This window comes from Podarcis melisellensis (genome assembly GCF_964234715.1).
Source record: "Podarcis melisellensis genome assembly, chromosome: 6".
NCBI lineage: Eukaryota > Metazoa > Chordata > Lepidosauria > Squamata > Lacertidae > Podarcis > Podarcis melisellensis.
In genome coordinates this window covers 4390354-4411222 of record NC_138538.1, presented here as the reverse complement: position 1 = coordinate 4411222, position 20869 = coordinate 4390354, and the positions used below count along the sequence as shown (strand labels likewise).

Here is a 20869-nt window from a genome sequence, read left to right as displayed (position 1 = left end):
GATTCTGCGCTTGCAGAGGAGTGCTGTGGAGGCGCAGAAAACATGTTGCACCCTATGAAAGCAGTTGTCTGCCAACCTTTGCATAGCTTATCATTTTGTCAGCAAAGGAGATGATCTGAAGAGATTATGACGGAGGAAGGATGACCGAGCTGTGTGTAAGAAGAGTGGGACTGGCTATAAAGATAAGACCCACCCCTGCAAAACCAACAGAGCTTCCCTTCTCTTCCTTTTGCTTGCTGTTGCTCAATGGTTATCATTCACCCAAGAACCTTTTCCAGCTTTGAAGTTTTAACACTCAAACCGAAGCAGCGTTTCTGACGGGCACCAAGGTTTGTTTGATTGGGAAAGAGTTTGAGCAGGAGATCTGGGCCTTCCATGGCCAATTTGTAGTGGAAAGCGAAGAGCGGCAACACAGGAAGGACAGAATTTGAGGCACAAGCAGCGCGCACTGCTGTTAACCATTTGCAAGCCAATTTCACAATTTCCAGTAGCTACCAGCAACTACCCTAACAATAATAATAATAGTAATAATAGTAATTTCTTTATACCCTGCCCACCTGACTGCGTTTCCCCAGCCCCCACCAGAATATTAAAAACACAATAAAACATCAAACATTGCCTTCAGATGTCTTCCAAAAGTCAGGTGTCTATTTCCTTGACATCTGATGGGTAGACGTTCCATAAGGCGGGCGCCACTACCGAGAAGGCCCCCTCCCTGGTTCCCTGTAACCTCACTTCTTGCAGAGAGGGAACCACCAGAAGGTCCTCGGAGCTGGACCTCAGTGTCCGGGCTGAACGATGGGGGTGGAGACGCTCCTTCGGGTATAATGGGCTGAGGCCATTTAGGGCTTTAAAGGTCAACACCAACACTTTGAATTGTGCTCAGAAACATACTAGGAGCCAATGGAGGTCTTTCAAGGCCGGTGTTATGTGGTCTTGGTGGCTGCTCCCAGTCACCAGTCTTGCTGTCGCATTCTGGATTAGTTGCAGTTTCCGGGTCACCTTAAAAGGTAGCCGCAGGAAGATAGATAGATAGATAATTTATTACGGTCAGAAACCAGCTTATAAAACACACTTGGGGGTACAATCCCAGAAGGAAAACATTTAAAACAATGTACAACAATAAGTTTAAAATTTATAAATGCGATAAGCGTATAGACACTTAAAACTTTCCCGCCAAATAAGGGACGGTTGACCGCAGAGAGATGACTCAGAGTCACCCATGGAACCAAGTTTGCAGATTTTCTTAATGAACTAGTTTGGGTTGGGGGATGGTCTGCGCCTACAGATCTGTACACAGAATCTGGTGACCATTCGGGTCGCCTTATGATCTTTGGCTAACAGGAAAAGGTTGATTTTTTGTTTTTCTGGGAGGTCAGCGAGCCTCACCAGCCGGGTAGCCCCAAGTAGAGCGCATTGCAGTAGTCCAAGCGGGAGATAACTAGAGCATGCACCACTCTGGCGAGACAGTCAGCTGAGCAGAACCCCTCCTGAGATACATTTCAAAGTGCAAAATTGTTGTTGTTGTTGTTTAGTCGTTTAGTCGTGTCCGCCTCTTCGTGACCCCCTGGACCAGAGCACGCCAGGCACTTCTGTCTTCCACTGCCTCCCGCAATTTGGTCAGACTCATGTTCGTAGCTTCGAGAACACTGTCCCACCATCTCGTCCTCTGTCGTCCCCTTCTCCTTGTGCCCTCCATCTTTCCCAACATCAGGGGCTTTTCCAGGGAGTCTTCTCTTCTCATGAGGTGGCCAAAGTATTGGAGCTTCAGCCAGACATCCTGGAGAGTGAAGTCAAATGGGCCTTAGAAAGCACTGCAAATAACAAGGCCAGTGGAAGTGATGGTATTCCAGCTGAACTATTTAAAATAGTTGCTACACTCAATATGCCAGCAAGTTTGGAAAACTCAGCAGTGGCCAGAGGATTGGAGAAGATCAGTCTACATCCCAATCCCAAAGAAGAGCAGTGCCAAAGAATGCTCCAACTACCACACAATTGCAATCATTTCACACGCTAGCAAAGTGCAAAATAGAGTGTCCCTATTCATTTCCCCCCTCAGCCTAGCTTCCCCCACCCATGACAGCAAATACGCCCCCTCCAAGCATTCGGCGCGATAACGGCTGTGTTGTATTTGATTCCCCGAACAAAGGACTTATTTGTAGGACTCTTTGTTGGACTGAGCACTGGGCTGTGGGCTTGGCAGTTGGTGCCAGGGCTGGATGCCTGCCAGCGCAGCAAGAATGTGGAACAGTGTGTGTGTGTGTGTGTGTGTGTTTTGTGTGTGTGCCGCGGGTCTTCCACATGGACTGCGAAGCTTCTGCAAGAAATGGAGAGTCTTTTTCCCCTCCTTGCTGAAACCATCCCCCCTCCCTGTGACACACACAAATGTTCCCAGCAAGGCCAGGTGGGAAACCCTTTTGAAAAGCACCATTCACTGCCAGCCAGAAGTTGAGGAAGGGCTGTGGCTCACTGGTAGCACACATGCTTTGCACGTAAAGACTCTCAGGTTCAATCCTGCACAGGATCTCCAGGTAGGACAGACTCCTTGCCGGAAACTTTGGAGCGCTGCTGCCAGCCTGTGTGGGTAATACTGCAGAAGATGGACCAATGCATAGCTGTCAACTGTCCCTTATTTGGCAGGAAACTCCCTTATCCCAGCACCGTGTCCCGCTGCTGTCCCTTACTGATGATGTCCCTTAAATTTCTCGGATTTCATGCTCGCCTGGCTTGAGAGGGAAGCAGCAGCTCAGGATCCTCCACCACGAGAGAGAGAGAGCGCTGGCGCCATCATCCTGGCGCGAGGAGTTCCATCGGCCCTTCCCTGCCTGAGGGGGGAGAGGGAGGGAGACTCTCGCCCATGCTGCCCGCGAGCCCAGAGGCGGCAGCAGTGGTGGCGGTCGAGAAGGCGGCCTGAGGGAGGAGGATGGGGAGGGACGCAGAAGGGCGGCGCTTCCTCGGCCGCCGCGATGCTGCAACCGCCTCATGCTGGATTGACAGCATCTGTCAATCCTATCAATGTATGTACATAACTCTTTCCAATAGCAACATCCCTTGTTTTGGCTGCTGATCCCTTATTTTCGAGGCTGCTGGTCCCTTATTTTCAAATCTGTAAGTTGACACCTATGGACCAATGGTCTGGCTCAGACTTGTGGGTCCGAGCCTGTCTTAGGGGGGTTTGAACTAGATGACCTTTGGAGTCCCTTCCAGCTCTAGAATTCTATGATTCCATGAAGACAGCTTCCAATGTTGTTAGTGGTGTTATTTATTAAATTTATATCCCGCCTTTCATCCAAAGATTATCTTCTTCTTCTCTGGCAATCCCTAATAATAATAATAATAATTTATTTGTACCCCGCCCATCTGGCTGGGTCTCCCCAGCCACTCTGGGCAGCTTCCAACAAAGATTAAAAATACATTATAATGTCACACATTAAAAGCTTCCCTAAACAGGGCTGCCTTCAGATGTCTTCTAAAAGTCAGAGAGTTGTTTATTTCTTTGACATCTGATGGGAGGGCGTTCCACAGGGCGGGTGCCACCACCGAGAAGGCCCTCTGCCTGGTTCCCTGTAGCTTTGCTTCTCGCAGAGAGGGAACCACCAGAAGGCCCTCGGCACTGGACCTCAGCGTCTGGGCAGAACGATGGGGGTATACAGGGCCGAGGCCATTTGGGGCTTTAAAGGTTAATACAAACACTTTGAATTGTGCTTGGAAACGTACTGGGAGCCGATGTAGGTCTATCAAGACCATAGCTGAGTAAGATTGTCTTCCATAAACACGGTTTTAACAATGAGTCCATAAATGATTGTGGAGGCCAATTCTGGATCCACGCATCCTTCCAGGAGCTGATCACGGTGTGGATTTGCCAAGTCTTAGCTCATTTCTCCCTTGCGTCCTGAGTTCGAGTGTCTTCAAAGCCCATGACACTTTTGGTAGAGGCTGTTCTCCAACTGGAGAGCTCGCAGGCCAGTGTTTCCCAGTTGTCGGTGTTTATACTACATTTTTTAAGATTTGCCTTGAGGGACTCTTTAAACCTCTTTTGTTGACCACCAGCATTACGCTTTCCATTTTTAAATTCGGAATAGAGTAGTTGCTTTGGAAGATGATCATCAGGCATCCGAACAACATGACCAGTCCAACAAAGTTGTTGTTGAAGAATCATTGCTTCGACGCTGGTGATCTTTGCTTCTTCCGGTACTCTGGCATTAGTTCTCTTGTCTTCCCAAGTGATCACAGGGCAGTTGGCAACATAAAACCATGATGTTATTATTATTGTAATATATTATTAGAATTCTAATATATTATTAGAATTGTAGAGTTGGAAGGGACCACCAAAGGTCATCTAGCCCAGCCCTCAGCCCGTCAACCCTTGTATTGTTTGCACTAACCCTCAGTGACTCTTTTGAGCCTCCTGCAGAAGGCTTTCCTGGCCATGCCAATTCATGGTCTTTAGCCCTTGGAACCTCCTTCCTGGAGGAGCTAGACTGGCTTCTTCTGCCGGGAGGTGAAGAATTATTCCTGCAGGCTTTGGGGGCTCTTGCAAGAAAAGGACTTTTAATTAGGGCTTTTATTATCTGTAATTCAACTGGTTTGCTTTTATCTTAATTCTGTAACTGTTTACTTATTCTCTAATGATGATCTTTTACTGCATATTATTCATCTCATTTTTAATCTGTGCAAGCTGCCTTGAGCCCCAGTCCAGGGAACAGGCAGGATATAAACAAAATAAGCGAAATAATAACCACTAGATATGCCACCTTGAACTCCTTGGAGGAAAGGCAAGCTATAAATGCAGCAAATAACTCAGATCTATACTATAATAATTTTGAATTCTGGTGCTGGAGGAGACTCTTGAGAGTCCCACGGAGTGCAAGAAGATCCAACCTCTCCATTCTGAAGGAAATCAGCCCTGAGTGCTCACTGGAAGGACAGATCCTGAAGCTGAGGCTCTAATACTTTGGCCACCTCCTGAGAAGAGAAGACTCCCTGGAAAAGACCCTGATGTTGGGAAAGATGGAGGGCACAAGAAGAAGGGGACGACAGAGAATGAGGTGGTTGGACAGTGTTCTCGAAGCGACCAGCATGAGTTTGACCAAACTGCGGGAGGCAGTGGAAGACAGGAGTGCCTGGTGTGCTCTGGTCCAGGGGGTCACGAAGAGGCAGACTCGACTAAACCTGTTAGAAGTTGGTGTGATTTTTTTTTTATTTCATTTTTTTTACCCTCCTTAATTTTAATGTCTCTGTGGTTGGCTGGAAGTTGCTTTGGGTTGCTCTGGGTAAGAGAAAGCGACTGACAAATTTAATAAATAGTACTAAATACAACAACAACAACAACAACAACAACAACAACAACAATAATAGCAGCAGCACTCATCGGCTGAGCTGAGTTGTTGTTGTTGTTTAGTCGTTTAGTCGTGTCCGACTCTTCGTGACCCCATGGACCAGAGAACGCCAGGCACCTCTGTCCTCCACTGCCTCCCACAGTTTGGTCAAACTCATGCTGGTAACCTCGAAAACACTATCCAACCATCTCGTCCTCTGCCGTCCCCTTCTCCTTGTGCCCTCCATCTTTCCCAACATCAGGGTCTTCTCCAGGGAGTCTTCTCTTCTCATGAGGTGGCCAAAGTACTGGAGCCTCAGCTTCACAATCTGTCCTTCCAGTGAGCACTCAGGGTTGATTTCCTTCAGTATGGAGAGGTTTGATCTTCTTGCAGTCCATGGGACTCTCAAGAGTCTCCTCCAGCACCATAATTCAAAAGCATCAATTCTTCGGCGATCAGCCTTCTTTATGGTCCAGCTCTCACTTCCATACATCACTACTGGGAAAACCATAGCTTTAACTATACGAACCTTTGTTGGCAAGGTGATGTCTCTACTTCTCAAGATGCTGTCTAGGCCTGTCATTGCCCTTCTCCCAAGAAGCAGGCATCTTTTAATTTCGTGGCTGCTGTCACCATCTGCAGTGATCATTGAGCCCAAGAAAGTAAAATCTCTCACTACCTCCATTTCTTCCCCTTCTATTTGCCAGGAGGTGATGGGACCAGTGGCCATGATCTTTCGCTTCCAGGCATATCCGCAACTGAGCGTCCTTTCGGCTTTGGCCCAGCCGCTTCATCAGCTCTGGATCTACTTGTACTTGCCCTCCGCTCTTCCCCAGTAGCATGTTGGACGCCTTCCGACCTGAGGGGCTCATCTTCCAGCGTCATATCTTTTATATGCCTGTTGTCTTTGTCCATGGAGTTTTCTTGGCAGGGATACTGGAGTGGCTTGCCGGTTCCTCCTCCAGGTGGATCACGTTTGGTCAAAACTCTCCACTATGACCTGTTCATCTTGGGTGCCCTGCTCGGCATAGTTCATAGCTTCTCTGAGTTCTTCAAGCCCCTTCGCCACGGCAAGGCAGTGATCCATGAAGGGGCTGAGCTGAGTAGGCGCCCCTTTTCTGGGCGCTGCAACCAGCTTGCCTTTCGCTCCGCTGCGCGCAAAGGCCACGCGCGCTTCCCATTTAGCCCGCCCGGCTTTCCGGACGCCTGTCTGTCCCCAGATCCCCGGGGATGGATGTCGGAGGTGCCATTCCTTGCTGCGCCCGGGATCTGCCTTCCTCCTCTCTCTTTCTAGGTCACGCTTCGCAATCCGCCCAGGGCAAAGAGGGAGCAGGAGGCGGAGGTGGGGAGAGGCGGGGGGTCAGGCCGTCTGTCTTTTAATGTTCAGCTTGTCTGAACGCATCAGCTGGAGAACGAGGCGGGCGCGCCCGGCAGATCAGCTGGCGGGGACCTCCCCCCATCCCAGGAAACCTCCTCCAAAGTCCAGCCTCTTTGACCCCAGGGGGGCGCGCATCCCCGCAGGGCGCAGGAGGCTTTCCAGGGGAGCTGAGCCCAGGTGAGCTTGGCTACGCCGTGGGGCCGCCTCTTGCGCACTGTCTCGTGGGAACGGGGCGGCCAGTTGGTCCCCCATGCGCGGATTTCTTGCTGCTCCCGGGCGGGAGAGAGAGCGAGAGAGCGAGAGAGCGAGAGAGAGAGAGAGCGAGAGAGAGAGAGAGAGAGAGAGAACAGGAAGGGAAATTCCCCAGGTGAGTGTAAACAGGAAGTTGTGCAATGAGGTTACCTGAGCCCTTAGGTCAGCTGGCTAAGTTTAACGCGCGCCTGCACCGAAGAGAGCAGTTTATTACTGGGAAGCTCCTGGCTGGCTGGTCGGTCGGTTCTCTGGAATCCAAGAGCCTCACCTGGGACAGGTAAAATGCCAGCCCTCGGAGGACTCTCTTTCTCTTTCTCTGATTGATCATTTTTGAAAACGAGCTATAATCTGGGGAGGGGAAGGAGACCGGAAGGGCAGCTGTCCCAAGAGGCTCGAAGCCAGATGGTTCTTTTGAGTAGCGCAAGGCTCCTGCTTCCTAAATCCACGCCTCCCCCCCCCAAAAAATGCATTTCTCGCAGGGCTTCAGCTGCGGCGCGGCAGGCAGAAATTCAACAGATATAGCGCAGGCGCTTTCTTTAGTGGTGGAGTGCGCTCCGCCGGGAGGAGGTCGTTCCCAGGGTCGATATTCATCGCCCTCCAGTGAACAGGCTGGGAAAGATCTCTCTGGCCAAGAGACCCTGGTGAGAAAAAGAGACCAAGCAAGGAACTGGCTCCGTATCGTTTAGGACAGCTGTAGACTTTTAGCCTTATTTTGTTCTGTTTTAATTGCTTTCATTTCCCAAAGCAAAGGCACGCAGCTTGGTTAACTTAGGGACAACAGCCGGATATGTATGGTGGACTGGGGAAGCCTCAAAGGTGGATATTGGAAGAAAGGACTAGACATTTCCCAGGGTTATTTCCCACGAGGCGAGGTTGTGCGTTGTGGCACCAGAGTGTGTCCTTTTTGACCTGCAAAGGAGTCCCTCTCTGTCACCACCTCTGAGTCGATATAATTGGTGAAATACCACCGTCTTCCCTTTGGTACCGGATCTAAAAATTCTGCTTTACTGATTATTGAAACCCTGAAGACATTATTACTAGTGCATGTTGTGTAGAGGCACACACTCTGAAGCTTAAAATGCTGTGGTGTTTGAATGTGTGAGCAGAGTTTTATTTATTGTGCATAAAAATATTTGTTTATTTTTTAAATCACAGCGGTTTACTGCAATAAAACCTATTAAAAAGTTAAAAAACGGACTTTCCCCAATAGATAAGGAAATATATTCTGCAGTGCCGCAAATTTGCAGCGTTAATTAGCTAGAGGGGTGCTGGCCAACGGATCCCAAAAACGAGGGCTTGTTTCCTTTCTTTGGCCAAAAAATATGAGAGGCTCTGCAGGTTTTGCTTATTAATTGAGCATTACTGATTCCAGAAGTGTGTTGTTTCCTCTTTCACACCATAGATCTTGTAGGTTCCTAAAAGAGGAACCTCCTGAGGGAGGGAACATTTGCTTCTTAGCTTGTTTTGGCTGTGTAACTTGGCTCACTGTTTAAAATCACCTACGTTGCTTTATAAAGGTGGTGGTTGTTGTTGTTTTAACCCAAGTCAGCAGTTCTGGCATGATGCACCTCAGAGGTGCTTTTCTTGAGCCACACTATAATTAGGATAAGCCGGGCAGATGTGGGACAGAGGAATAATTGCTGAGCAACACTGTTATTATCAAATCCATATAAGAGCATAAGACAAGACGGCCGGATCAGGCCAATGGCGTATCTAGTTCAGCATCCTAATCTCACTGGCCGTCACTGGCTCCTGTGGCAAGGAGTTCCATAGTTGAACTGGATGCTGCATGATTACACCAAAGCTGCAAGCATAAACTTACAGGGTGTAGGCCTATTGAGAACAGTGAAAACGACTTCCGAGTAAGCATGCATGGAATTGCACTGCCGGCAGGTACTTTGTGGAGTTGGAGCAGCAGCAGCAGGGAGCCTGCAAAGGGATTTTCTCAAAGAGGGCAACATGCAGAACACCCTGCTGGGGTGGGGTTGATCTAGGAGAGAATCATACATTGCATATATAATAGGAAGTACAATATGGTCAACCCACAAAGAGCAGACGTATGGTTGCCAGTTTGCCTGAGATGCAGTGGGCGGAGCCTGGGAGCTTAGGGGTGGGGCCAACTGAGACCGGGGTGGAGCCTAGTAGTGTCTCAATGGCATAGGATGGCACCTGGTGAGTCAGGGCAGGGGCAACCCTCACATACATTTGGTGCTGAGCTTTAAAGCCCTAAACGGCCTCAGTCCAGTATACCTGAAGGAGTGTCTCCACCCCCATCGTTCTACCCGGACACAGAGGTCCAGCGCCGAGGGCCTTCTGGCGGTTCCGTCATTGCGAGAAGCCAAGTTACAGGGAACCAGGCGGAGGGCCTTCTCGGTAGTGGCACTCGCCCTGTGGAATGCCCTCCCACCAGATGTCAAAGAGAAAGACAACTATCAGACTTTTAGAAGACACCTGAAGGCAGCCTTGTTTAGGGAAGCTTTTAATGTTTAATAGCTTATTGTATTTTAATATTCTGTTGGAAGCCACCCAGAGTGGCTGGGGAAACCCAGCCAGATGGGTGGAGTATAAATTATTATTATTATTATTATTATTATTATTATTATTATTATTATTATTATGCGCACACACAGGCTGGGATCCTCAATGGCGCCTTTTTTCACCCAGGGCAAAAACCCCAGCTGGCCCTCTCCTGTAGCTATGGCACCGGGTAAGGGGACAGTCTGTTTGTGCCTTGTGCTTCCGGGTGAAGCAGGATGTCTTGGAGAAAGTGGTCAGAAACGCTTTTCTCCGTCTCTCGCAACACTAGAATTCCTGGACATGCAAGGAAGCTGAAAGTTGGGAGGTTCAGGGCAGATAAAAGAAAGGACTTTTTCACGCAGTGTCTAGTTAACCTGTGGAACTCCCTCCCACAGCAGGCAATGATAACCACCAGCCTAGTTGGCTGGATTGGACAAATTAATGGAGGAGAGGGCTATCAGTGGCCACTAGCCACCATGGCTAGGCCCTGCCTACACAGTTGGAGGCAGAAATGTTTCTGGTTGCTGGTACTGCGCGGTCTTGTGTTCAAATCCTGCTTGCATGTTTCGTATAGGCATCTGGTTGGCGGCTCCTGTGTGAACAGGATGCAATTGGCCTGATCCTGCAGGCGCTTATGTTCTGACATCCGGGGCGCCAAGAAAATAGAAAAAAAGAGCTGTGAAAATAGGCTGGTGAACCGTGCTACCACCCCTGAATCTGATTTATTCCTGCATTGCAAAGGGTTGGGCTAGATGACTCGTGGGTTCCCTTCCAACTCTACAATTTTGTGATCCTTTCCTTTGAGATCTTGTTCCTTCTCCTAAAAACCATGAGAAGGAGCCTAAGCAGGCGGCAAGGAGAATTAGAGCTAATGGGTTGCATCCAGCATTACTCATACTCAGAGTAGGCTCATTGAAATTAACAGGCATGACTCACTTAGGCCCATTGTAATTAGTGAATCTAACAAAAACTGAGTTGCCTGCGTCCCAATGTCTTTCTGTTATTTGCAGTAATTCCAGACAGTTGGCTGACGAAATATGACCCGTTCCTCACGCATTATTTGCCTGTGGTCAAACATTCTCAGATACTCCTTGAAGCCAAAACCTCCCTGATGTAATAGTTGATGACCTCTCTCTCTTTTTAGTTCCAACATTCTTCTATCTGATATCAAAGTTGGGTGTGTGGAGGCCTCTTCCCTCCCTCCATCCTGAAACAGCCCCCAATCTGCCCCCCTGGAGCTTCCAGACTTTCTTGCTATTTTTGGGTGAGATCCCCTGGCACACTGGGAAATTCAGGTTTGCGCAATTGTGGCTGGTTTGGCGCGCTTGCACAACAAACCCGATTCCCCCAGAGGATCAGGCTTTTTAGCAGCGAGGGAAAATGATATACTGGAAAGTGCTGGATAATACTGGCTTTGACACAGCGTCATCTAACCTCCCTACAAGCAAAGCAGGGTGAATGCTCAATGAATGCATTGTGAGGACTCCAGGGATCTAACTTAACCCCTACTCCCAAGTATTTAGGGAAGGACACAAGCAGGGAAGGGACACGCTGATCAGGACTTGCTGATCAGAAGGTCGGCGGTTTGAATCCCGGGTGAGCTCCCGTTGCTCGGTCCCTGCTTCTGCCAACCTAGCAGTTCGAAAGCATGTCAAAGTGCAAGTAGATAAACAGGTACCGCTCCGGCGGGAAGGTAAATGGCGTTTCCGTGCGCTGCTCTGGTTCGCCAGAAGCGGCTTAGTCATGCTGGCCACATGACCTGTACGCCGGCTCCCTCAGCCAGTAAAGCGAGATGAGTGCCGCAACCCCAGAGTCGGCCACGACTGGACCTAATGGTCAGGGGTCCCTTTACTTTTACAAGCAGGGAAATGAAGGCAACACCCTTCAGTGGTAGACTGCTTCTGCACATGGAGTTTCCTTAAGAAATTAACAAGAGTTTTTGACAACTTAATAATAAAATGCCTTTACACAGTCAGTGTAATAAGTCTTGAACTTTCATAGCTAAAAGGTATCGGTAGACCTCTGAATTTGTTCCCCATGAATTTAATAATCAAAGCTGTCGGTCCATTTGCTCGAGTTTTCTCCATCCAGAACATTGGTCTTCTTCCCAGGACATCCGAACTTCAAAAATTCAAACAAATGCAAGTCAAGATCAGAAGAGAGCTTTCAAACCTAGGAAATGGATGCTGAGACAAACAAAAAAAGAATCAGTGTTATTGATTAACAGCCTTTGTTTGGAAGGCAGCAGTCTGCGATTTCCCTGGCACCAAGTTTGAATGATCCCCCTCTGTTTGCATGAAAAAGAACAGGAATCAGGACTCTCTCGGACAGTCAGATAATGAGGCCCAGCACAGAGTAGTCAAACACAATGAAGGCCAAAGGACCTGCTTTCGGCAGTTGGATGTTGTGGTAGCTTGGGACTCTGTTTTCTGGGCAAATCGTCTTCCTTGGAGTATCTTCATGCCTGGCACCTAGGACGGGCACCTTTGCCAACCTCGTGCCCTCCAGATGGTTTGGACTACAACTCCCATGAGCCCAAGCCAGTACTGGGTGTTGTAGTTCAAAACATCTAGAGGGCACCAGGTTGGCAAGGGGGCCCATTCTGGGTGCAAGGACTGGTCTTTAGAACACATCGTTTGGCAGAATCCCCACTGCGCCAACGAGAACTAGGAGTTTAATCCTTGATTCAGCACAGGGACCACATTTGCACAGACGTCTTATTTTGCAAACCCCGCGTCTATATTTAAACGGTGCGTGCTGTTTTTAATCATCTTATAATTTCAGGATTTATTTAGCACCTTGGCTCACCCTTTTTGAAGACACGGTGTTTGCAAAATAAGGAAAAGACGTGGGAGGCACGGAAACGCAAGCTGCACCCAAAAGGCGCTGAGGGTGCGGAAAGTTTAGAGGTGTCTCTGGAATGGCTCATCAGAAACTTCTGCTCTGCCTCCTCTGTAGATTAGATCTTCCCGCCCAGTTCCTGTCGCTCTGCTCTGAGCCTCTGCAAACACATTGCAAGAGATGCGCCTTGAAGGCAGGGGGGAGTTGGGGAGAAGATGGGAAGCCTCTACCGATGATCATGAGGGCCAGTCACTTGAATAATAATAATAATAATAATAATAATAATAATAATAATAATTTATTATTTATACCCCGCCCACCTGGCTGAGTTTCACCAGCCACTCTGGGCGGCTTCCAATCAAGTGTTAAAAACAATACAGCATTAAATATTAAAAGCTTCCCTAAACAGGGCTGCCTTCAGATGTCTTTTAAAGATAAGATAGCTGCTTATTTCCTTCACATCTGAAGGGAGGGTGTTCCACAGGGCAGGCACCACTACCGAGAAGGCTCTCTGTCTGGGTCCCTGTAACCTCACTTCTCGCAATGAGGGAACTGCCAGAAGGCCCTCGGAGCTGGACCTCAGTGTCCGGGCTGAACGATGGGGATGGAGACGCTCCTTCAGGGATACTGGGCCGTCTAGGGCTTTAAAGGCCAGCACCAACACTTTGAATTGTGCTCGGAAACGTACTGGTAGCCAGTATGTTATGTGGTCCCAGTGGCCTCTCCCAGTCACCAGTCTAACTGCCACATTCTGGATTAATTGCAGTTTCCAGGTCACCTTCAAAGGTAGCCCCAGGTAGAGCACATTGCAGTAGTCCAAGCGGGAGATAACTAGAGCATACACCACTCTGGCAAGACAGTTTTGGGACAGGTAGGGTCTCATCCTGCGTACCAGATGGAGCTGATAAACTGCCTTGGACACAGAATTGAGCTGCAACCTCCATGGACAACTGTGAGTCCAAAATGACTCCCAGGCTGCGCACCTGGTCCTTCAGGGGCACAGTTACCCCATTCAAGACCAGGGAGTCCTCCACACCCACCCGCCCCCTGTCCCCCCAAATCAGTACTTCTGTCTTGTCAGGATTCAACCCCAATCTGTTAGCCACCATCCATCCTCCAACCACCTCCAGGCACTCACACAGGACCTTCACCGCCTTCACTGGTTCTGATTTAAGAGAGAGGTGGAGCTGGGCGTCATCTGCGTACTGATGAACACCCAGCCCAAACCCCAGATGATGAGCAAGAAATGGATAGAGATATTGAGTTGGAAGGGGTTGTCTCGTCCAACGCCTGCAATGCAGGAATCTCAGCTAAAGCATCCATGACAGATGGCCATCCAATCTCTGCTTAAAAACCTCCATGGAAGGAGAGCCCTTCACCTTCCAAGGGAGACTGTTCATCCGTTGAGCAGCTCTTGCTGCCGTCTGAGGCAACTGCCTCCCTTTGTCTCACGAGCGGACAGGCCATGCTTGTAGAACTTGGCAGGGTCAAGGACCGAGGCCGAAACTATCTCATTGGCTCTGGCTCCGCCCACTCTATGGACTCCCTGCCTTCCTCCCCACCAGTCCCAAAGGGCCCCCGCCCCTTCTGTCTCCAGCTGAAATGAATATTCAGACCTCGCCACCGTATCTGCTCAGAATAGTTGCTATCTTTGCTTTTCTCTCTGTCCTCAGCTGTCATCCCAGCTCTCAGACTGGAAGCGCCTGCTGATTTTTCCGTCTCCTTTTTTAAGAAATCCTGCCTATGTCGCTCCAAAAAGTGCCATGTAGACGTAGTAATAATGCATTCCATTAATGGGGAAAAAAATTCACCACGCCTTTCTCCTTCTCCTGCACAACCCGGGAAGGTTTAGTACCTTAGCGACAAACACCCCACAACCAATTCTCTTGTGTGTCCTCTGCCCAGAATAGCCTCCACCTCAAGGCCTCTCAACCAGTTAAACTTGTTATCAGGGAAGCCCAGGAAGAGCTCATGCCATGGGTGGGAAGAACAAACGTGCTCAAGAAAGTGATAATTAACTTGCACAAGTCCTGCCTGGGACCGAAGGGAGGCAGTCTATTTCACTAGTGTTTCTCAACAGAAATGTTTCAACCATGAGGACTAGGTACTTGGGTTTTTTTATGATGGAAGAGTATGGGGGATATCAATATTGTTGGGGTGAAGCACGATAACGCCACACATGTGGGGTCTCTTTGTGAATGAACCCGCCTCCCCGATTCTTTTCTCCACACATTCAAGTCCAATCCACTGTGATTTAGGAAACACAGCTTTAAAATTCCTGACAGATGGTCATCTGACTTCTGTGCTTTTATTTAAAAAATAATAATTGGCAAAAAACCCAACAAACATCACATTTCCAAAATAGGAGCTGTAAAACACCAACACTGGAATTTCCATACCCAATAAATGATTTGGTGATTAGCTCTTATGGTCAGAAGGCTTTTCGGTTCCCAGATTGAAACAGAGGTGATTAATTTCATCGGCATTTTTTAATCTGCATAACAAAAGTTTGTTTGGTTTGAAATTCCTCCTGTCTGGTTTTTTGGGTGGAGACTAGGAGTTGCTGTTTTGCTTTTGAAGTGTTTTGGTTTCAGAAAAGCAGAAAGGAAATAATGTGTGTCACTCGTAAGCCTCGCCATCGCCGCTTCTGCAGCAAGAGAGAGGAATCAGCAGCCTCAGGAAAGCCAGTATTTGCAGAAGAAATAAAGGAAGAAAGGAAAGATAGATGATGATGATAGATAGATGATAGATTGTTGTTGTTGTTTAGTCGTTTAGTCGTGTCCGACTCTTTGTGACCCCATGGACCAGAGAAGGCCAGGCACCTCTGTCCTCCACTGCCTCCCGCAGTTTGGTCAAACTCATGCTGGTAGCTTCGAGAACACTGTTCAGCCATCTCGTCCTCTGTCGCCCCCTTCTCCTTGTGCCCTCCATCTTTCCCAACATCAGGGGCTTCTCCAGGGAGTCTTCTCTTCTCATGAGGTGGCCAAAGTACTGGAGCCTCAGCTTCACAATCTGTCTTTCCAGTGAGCACTCAAGATGATAGATAGAACCCGCTAAAAGGGTTGTGTTTGTGTCTGTGTGCATTTTCTGGTGTGATACAATCACATACTGACAAACTCAGGTTGCGTAATTAAGAGTTGATTCTGTGCCTTTGCTCAACAAATCCATTTCTGCCGTTAAGGAAAGTGAAAAGGAAATACAAAGTTTGGGATAAGGCTTGCTTGATGCCCTGTCATATAACCTCCCTGCAAACAAATAAAAACCTGTGTCTAACCTCCCCAAAACTTTGTGCAAACACATAAGCGAGCAGACTTAGCCAAATGGGTCTCATTGTTGGGAAGGCAGGGGAGGTGGAAAACCAGGAGGGTGGAAGTATGGAATGGAGCTTCCTGATGTGGCTGGCTGGAACCCTGATCGGGAGCACTTTGCAGAGGCGGTTTCAGGGGCCACACTGCCAGGGGCACCCCAACAATGCTGTGGAATGGAGTGCAAAAGGCGGGAGGTGCCACATTTTCGTGTCCCACAGAGCGCTGCTGGAATTGGAGAGCCCAAAGTCCACCAAACTTTACTGCAGGTCCCACTTTCATCATTCGTCCCATAACATTAATGATAATTCTTTCCAAAGGAGCCTAGAGCAGCCTCCTAGGGTACAGGATGGGTTTAATTTCTGTTTTCATAATAGGTGTTTTGCTGTTCACCTCGAGCCTCTGGGACAGGGTGCTTGAGTAAATGAACAGGAAGCAGAAGCGGTACTTTTCAAGCTTGGACTACTGCAATGCACTCTACGTGGGGCTACCTTTGAAGGTGATCCCGAAACTGCAATTAATCCAGAATGCGGCAGCTAGGGAAGCTTTTAATGTTTAATAGGTTATTGTCTTTTAGTGTTTTGTTGGAAGCCGCCCAGAGTGGCTGGGGAAACTCAGCCAGATGGGCAGGGTATAAATAAATTATTATTATTATTATTATTATTTATTATTATTTCTTGTCCTGACTTCTCCACTACGTTGCCGGTTGCTCAATCTTTTCCTGAACAGCCTGTGCTTGGATCTGAGCTGCTGTGGTTTCCCTTTTCTCACCACTTTTGGGACTTCCTCTTCCATATTTGGTTTGCCAGGCGCCGTGCAGGTTAGGTTCTTGAGTCATCCTAGGACATGCCTAAACCCCAGAGGTGGCGTGGCTCCTCCTCAGGAACTCTGGCAAGCTGTCGTTGGACTGTGACGAAGGATTTGCTGTTCTGCAGAACTGTTCCGTCAGCTTCTCCTTTCATCCCAACACTGATCCTGCGAGGTAGAGTTGGCTGAGCAGTGGTGCATCTGCCTGACCTTCATGGCTAAGCGAACATTTGAACCTCGACCTCATCATCCAAACCCCACCACGCTAGTAGAACACAGAGGGTTCTTTGAGGTGGGTGTTTATTGTGGGATCAGGACTTCTCAACCCTTCATTGTTTTTAGCAATGTCTGTCCACGCAATATAAAGGGAAAGGGACCCCTGACCATTAGGTCCAGTCATGACCGACTCTGGGGTTGCGGCGCTCATCTCGCTTTATTGGCCAAGGGAGCCAGCGTACAGCTTCCGGGTCATGTGGCCAGCATGACTAAGCCGCTTCTGGCGAACCAGAGCAGCGCACGGAAACGCCATTTACCTTCCCGCCAGAGCGGTACCTGTTTATCTACTTGCACTTTGATGTGCTTTTGAACTGCTAGGTTGGCAGGAGCAGGGACCGAGCAACGGGAGCTCACCCCATTGCGGGGATTCGAACCGCCAACCTTCTGATCAGCAAGTCCTAGGCTCTGTGGTTTAACCCACAGCACCAGCCGCGTCCCTCTCACCCACCCCTCTCACCCACACAATATATTTGTCATCAAAATGCAAAGCCATATTTAACCCCCACCCCAATTTAATTCAGTTTCACCCCATCAGGAACCACCCAAAGAATCAGAACACACAGCCAGTAGCTTCATACAATAGGCAGCTTTCTATGTTGCAATACATAGGACCCACGTACCTACGGGACCGCCTCTCCTGGTATGCCTCGCGGAGGACTTTAAGGTCCACAAATGACAACATTTTGGAGGTCCAAAGCTGCAAGGTGCTTAGGTTGGTCTCCACTGGGGCCAGGGCCTTTTCAGCACTGGCCCCAACTTGGTGGAATGCTCTGTCTCAAGAGACTAGGGCCCTGCGGGACTTGACATCTTTCCGCAGGGCCTGCAAGACAGAGCTGTTCTGCCTGGCCTTTGGTTTGGACTGAGTCTGACCCTTATGTTTCCCTCCCCTTATGGTCTTGATATATCAGCTACTTTTAAAATGAGGCTGCATTTTAACCTGTATTTTAAATCCCCCCCCATTATGTTTTTGGGACAAGGGTGGCGCTGTGGGTTAAACCACAGAGCCTAGGACTTGCCGATCAGAAGGTCGGCGGTTCGAATCCCTGCAATGGGGTGAGCTCCCGTTGCTCAGTCCCTGCTCCTGCCCACCTAACAGTTCGAAAGCATGTCAAAGTGCAAGTAGATAAATAGGTACCACTCCGGCAGGAAGGTAAAGGGCATTTCCGTGTGCTGCTCTGGTTCGCCAGAAGCGGCTTAGTCATGCTGGCCACATGACCCAGAAGCTGTACGCCAGCTCCCTTGGCCAGTAAAGCGAGATGAGCGCCGCAACCCCAGAGTCGTCCACGACTGGACCTAATGGTCAGGGGTCCCTTTACCTTTTATTATGTTTTTACTATGATTTTATTGATGTTAGCCGCCCTGAGCCCCACTGTGGCCGGGGAGAGCAGGGTATAAATAAAATTATTATTATTATTATTATTATTATTATTATTATTATTATTATTATTACATACAGGCCCATGGGAAAAGGGTCAAAATGAGAAACAAAGACACCGAACTGCGTCTAACCCACATGTGGTTTTGGGCCTTGAATTCACTTTCCTGGGAATAGCAGTTTTTCCTCCTCTCTTTCAAGTTGCTAGTCCTGGGTGTGGAAATAGAAAGCCCATGCCTAGTGAGCTGTCAGAAACCACAGGCTGGCTGAGCCTGACTAAGACCTCTCCCAGCAGCCAGGGGTGACCAGTTTATAATGGATTATTGTGAGAAGGTTTGAAACTGGAAAAGTCCCTTGTCTGGAAACTGTGGAGATCTGCTACCAGTCAGTGCAGACAGTATTGATCTAGGTGGGCCTGACTCAGCATAAGTCAGATGCATCTGCTTTGCAGGCAGAAGGTCTCGGGTTCAAGCCCCAATGGCCGCTCCAGATTAGGGCTGGTTTTGTACTCTGCCTGAAACCCTAGAGAGCCTCTGCCGGTCAGTGTAGACAATACTGAGCTTGGTGGACTGTTGGTCTGACTCAGTATAAAGCAGCTTCCCGGAGGTCAGGCTCATTCATCCGAGACCGCATAAAACTGGTCTTGAAAGACCTACATTGGCTTCCAGTATGTTTCCGAGCACAATTCAAAGTGTTGGTGCTGACCTTTAAAGCCCTAAACAACCTCGGTCCTGTATACCTGAAGGAGCGTCTCCATCCCCATCGTTCTGCCCGGACACTGAGGTCCAGCTCCGAGGGCCTTCTGGCGGTTCCCTCATTGCGAGAAGCCAAGTTACAGGGAACTAGGCAGAGGACCTTCTCGGTAGTGGGGCCTGCCCTGTGGAACGCCCTCCCACCAGATGTCAAAGAGAAAAACAACTACCAGACTTTTAGAAGACATCTGAAGGCAGCCCTCTTTAGGAAAGCTTTTAATGTTTAACAGACTACTGTATTTTAATACTTTGTTGGAAGCTGCCCAGAGTGGCTGGAGTGGTATAAATACAGTGGTACCTTGGGTTAAGTACTTCATTTGTTCCGGAGGTCTGTACTTAACCTGAAACTGTTCTTAACCTGAAGCACCACTTTAGCTAATGGGGCCTCCCGCTGTAGCTGCACTGCCGCTGCGCGATTTCTGTTCTCATCCTGAAGCAAAGTTCTTAACCTGAAGCACTATTTCTGGGTTAGCGGAGTCTGTAACCTGAAGTGTATGTAACCTGAGGTACCACTGTTATAAAATATTATTATTATTATTATTATTATTATTATTATTATTATTATTATTATTAAACAGATGGTTGTGCGAATTGCTGGTGGCATGGCATGACCTTGCAAATGCCTCTGTTGTCAGTTTGATGGTTGAGTCCTGAGGATCCTGACCTGCCGACATGTTTCTTCCCAAACCCCAAGGGCAGGATAGTTTCAGCCTCCCACGTTGCAAACACCCTTGTGATGACACGTAGACATTCTTCTCCTGTTGCAATCTTAGACTATATCCCAGGCTGGCAGGAGAAGTATATTTAACCTCTTTCTAAACTGCAGGGCTTGGCGTGTTGTTGTTTTTGTGCAATACTGCAATTAATTGATGGGTTCCGAGGAAATCCTTGCTTTTGGACTCAAGGAACACCTTTGCTCCACCACCCTTTCCAAGCAACAGGTTAGGATGGGGCTATACCACGGGGGTGTTGCCAGATACTTAAAAGATTTGGGGCCGTTGGGCAATAGGAACAGATTTGCATATAGTTTGCAAGTGTTAGCTTCTCGTCCAATCCCAGTTATATCTACTCTGAAGTAAGTCCTGTTGAATTCAGGGGGACTTGCTCCCAGGTTGTTGAGGTTAGGATCACATATCTTTAAATGAATCACAGAAAGCCTGCTAATTTCCCATCCAGATCTCCCCGGGGAAATTCCTCAGTTAATTTGTGCCCCACTCCAGATTGCCCAAAATCCGTTCCCCTTCAGCATATATACCCCAATGAATTTCCCTAGGAGCTCCTCTTTGAAGTAAATTAAATTCTCCTTCAGTTCTCCCCGTTCATTTCCCCCTAATCATCTGTAGATAAAACCAGCTAAAATTAATTTATCCCACCTCCCCCCTAAATCAATGTCTTACCCACTAACCACCCCCCAGTTCATTTTCCCCTGAATTAGGTAAAGGTAAAGGGACCCCTGACCATTAGGTCCAGTCGTGGCTGACTCTGGGGTTGCGGCGCTCATCTCGCTTTATTGGCCAAGGGAGCCGGCGTACAGCTTCCGGGTCATGTGGCCAGCATGACTAAGCCGCTTCTGGCGAACCAGAGCAGCACACGGAAACGCCGTTTACCTTCCCGCCGGAGAGGTACCTATTTATCTACTTGCACTTCGATGTGCTTTCAAACTGCTAGGTTGGCAGGAGCAGGGACCGAGCAACGGGAGCTCACCCCGTTGCGGGGATTCGAACCGCCGACCTTCTGATCGGCAAGTCCTAAGCTCTGAATTAATTACTCACCAAAACCCGGGTGACTTTGAAAAAGATTTGAGGCCCATGCTCCTTATTACCACTCCTAGCAACACACCTGCAGTGTGGTTCTATTCTATTGCCCAGGCGCTGATTCATAAACAATGCAGAGAACAGCGCAAAGAATTGGTGTCACCACCTCCAAGGCTATTACAATGACAAGCCAACCCATGCTGCTCAGTCCTGCACACCTGAGCCATGTAGTTATTATACTTCGTGCACTACTATTATTTGATCACGTGTTTATCTCCGCTTTCCTCCAAGGGA

At 48.6% G+C, this 20869-nt stretch overlaps 1 protein-coding gene across 1 annotated transcript in view; it reads left to right on the top strand.

The window, feature by feature from the left end:
* The first annotated feature begins 3952 nt into the window (after positions 1-3952).
* FAM110A (family with sequence similarity 110 member A) overlaps positions 3953-20869 on the top strand; it is a 33159-nt gene continuing 16242 nt past the window's right edge. The window contains exons 1-2 of the mRNA XM_081917188.1: positions 3953-4259; positions 7094-7225. The gene's annotated coding sequence lies outside the window, so the exon portion shown is untranslated. The remainder of the gene's footprint in view (positions 4260-7093; positions 7226-20869) is intronic.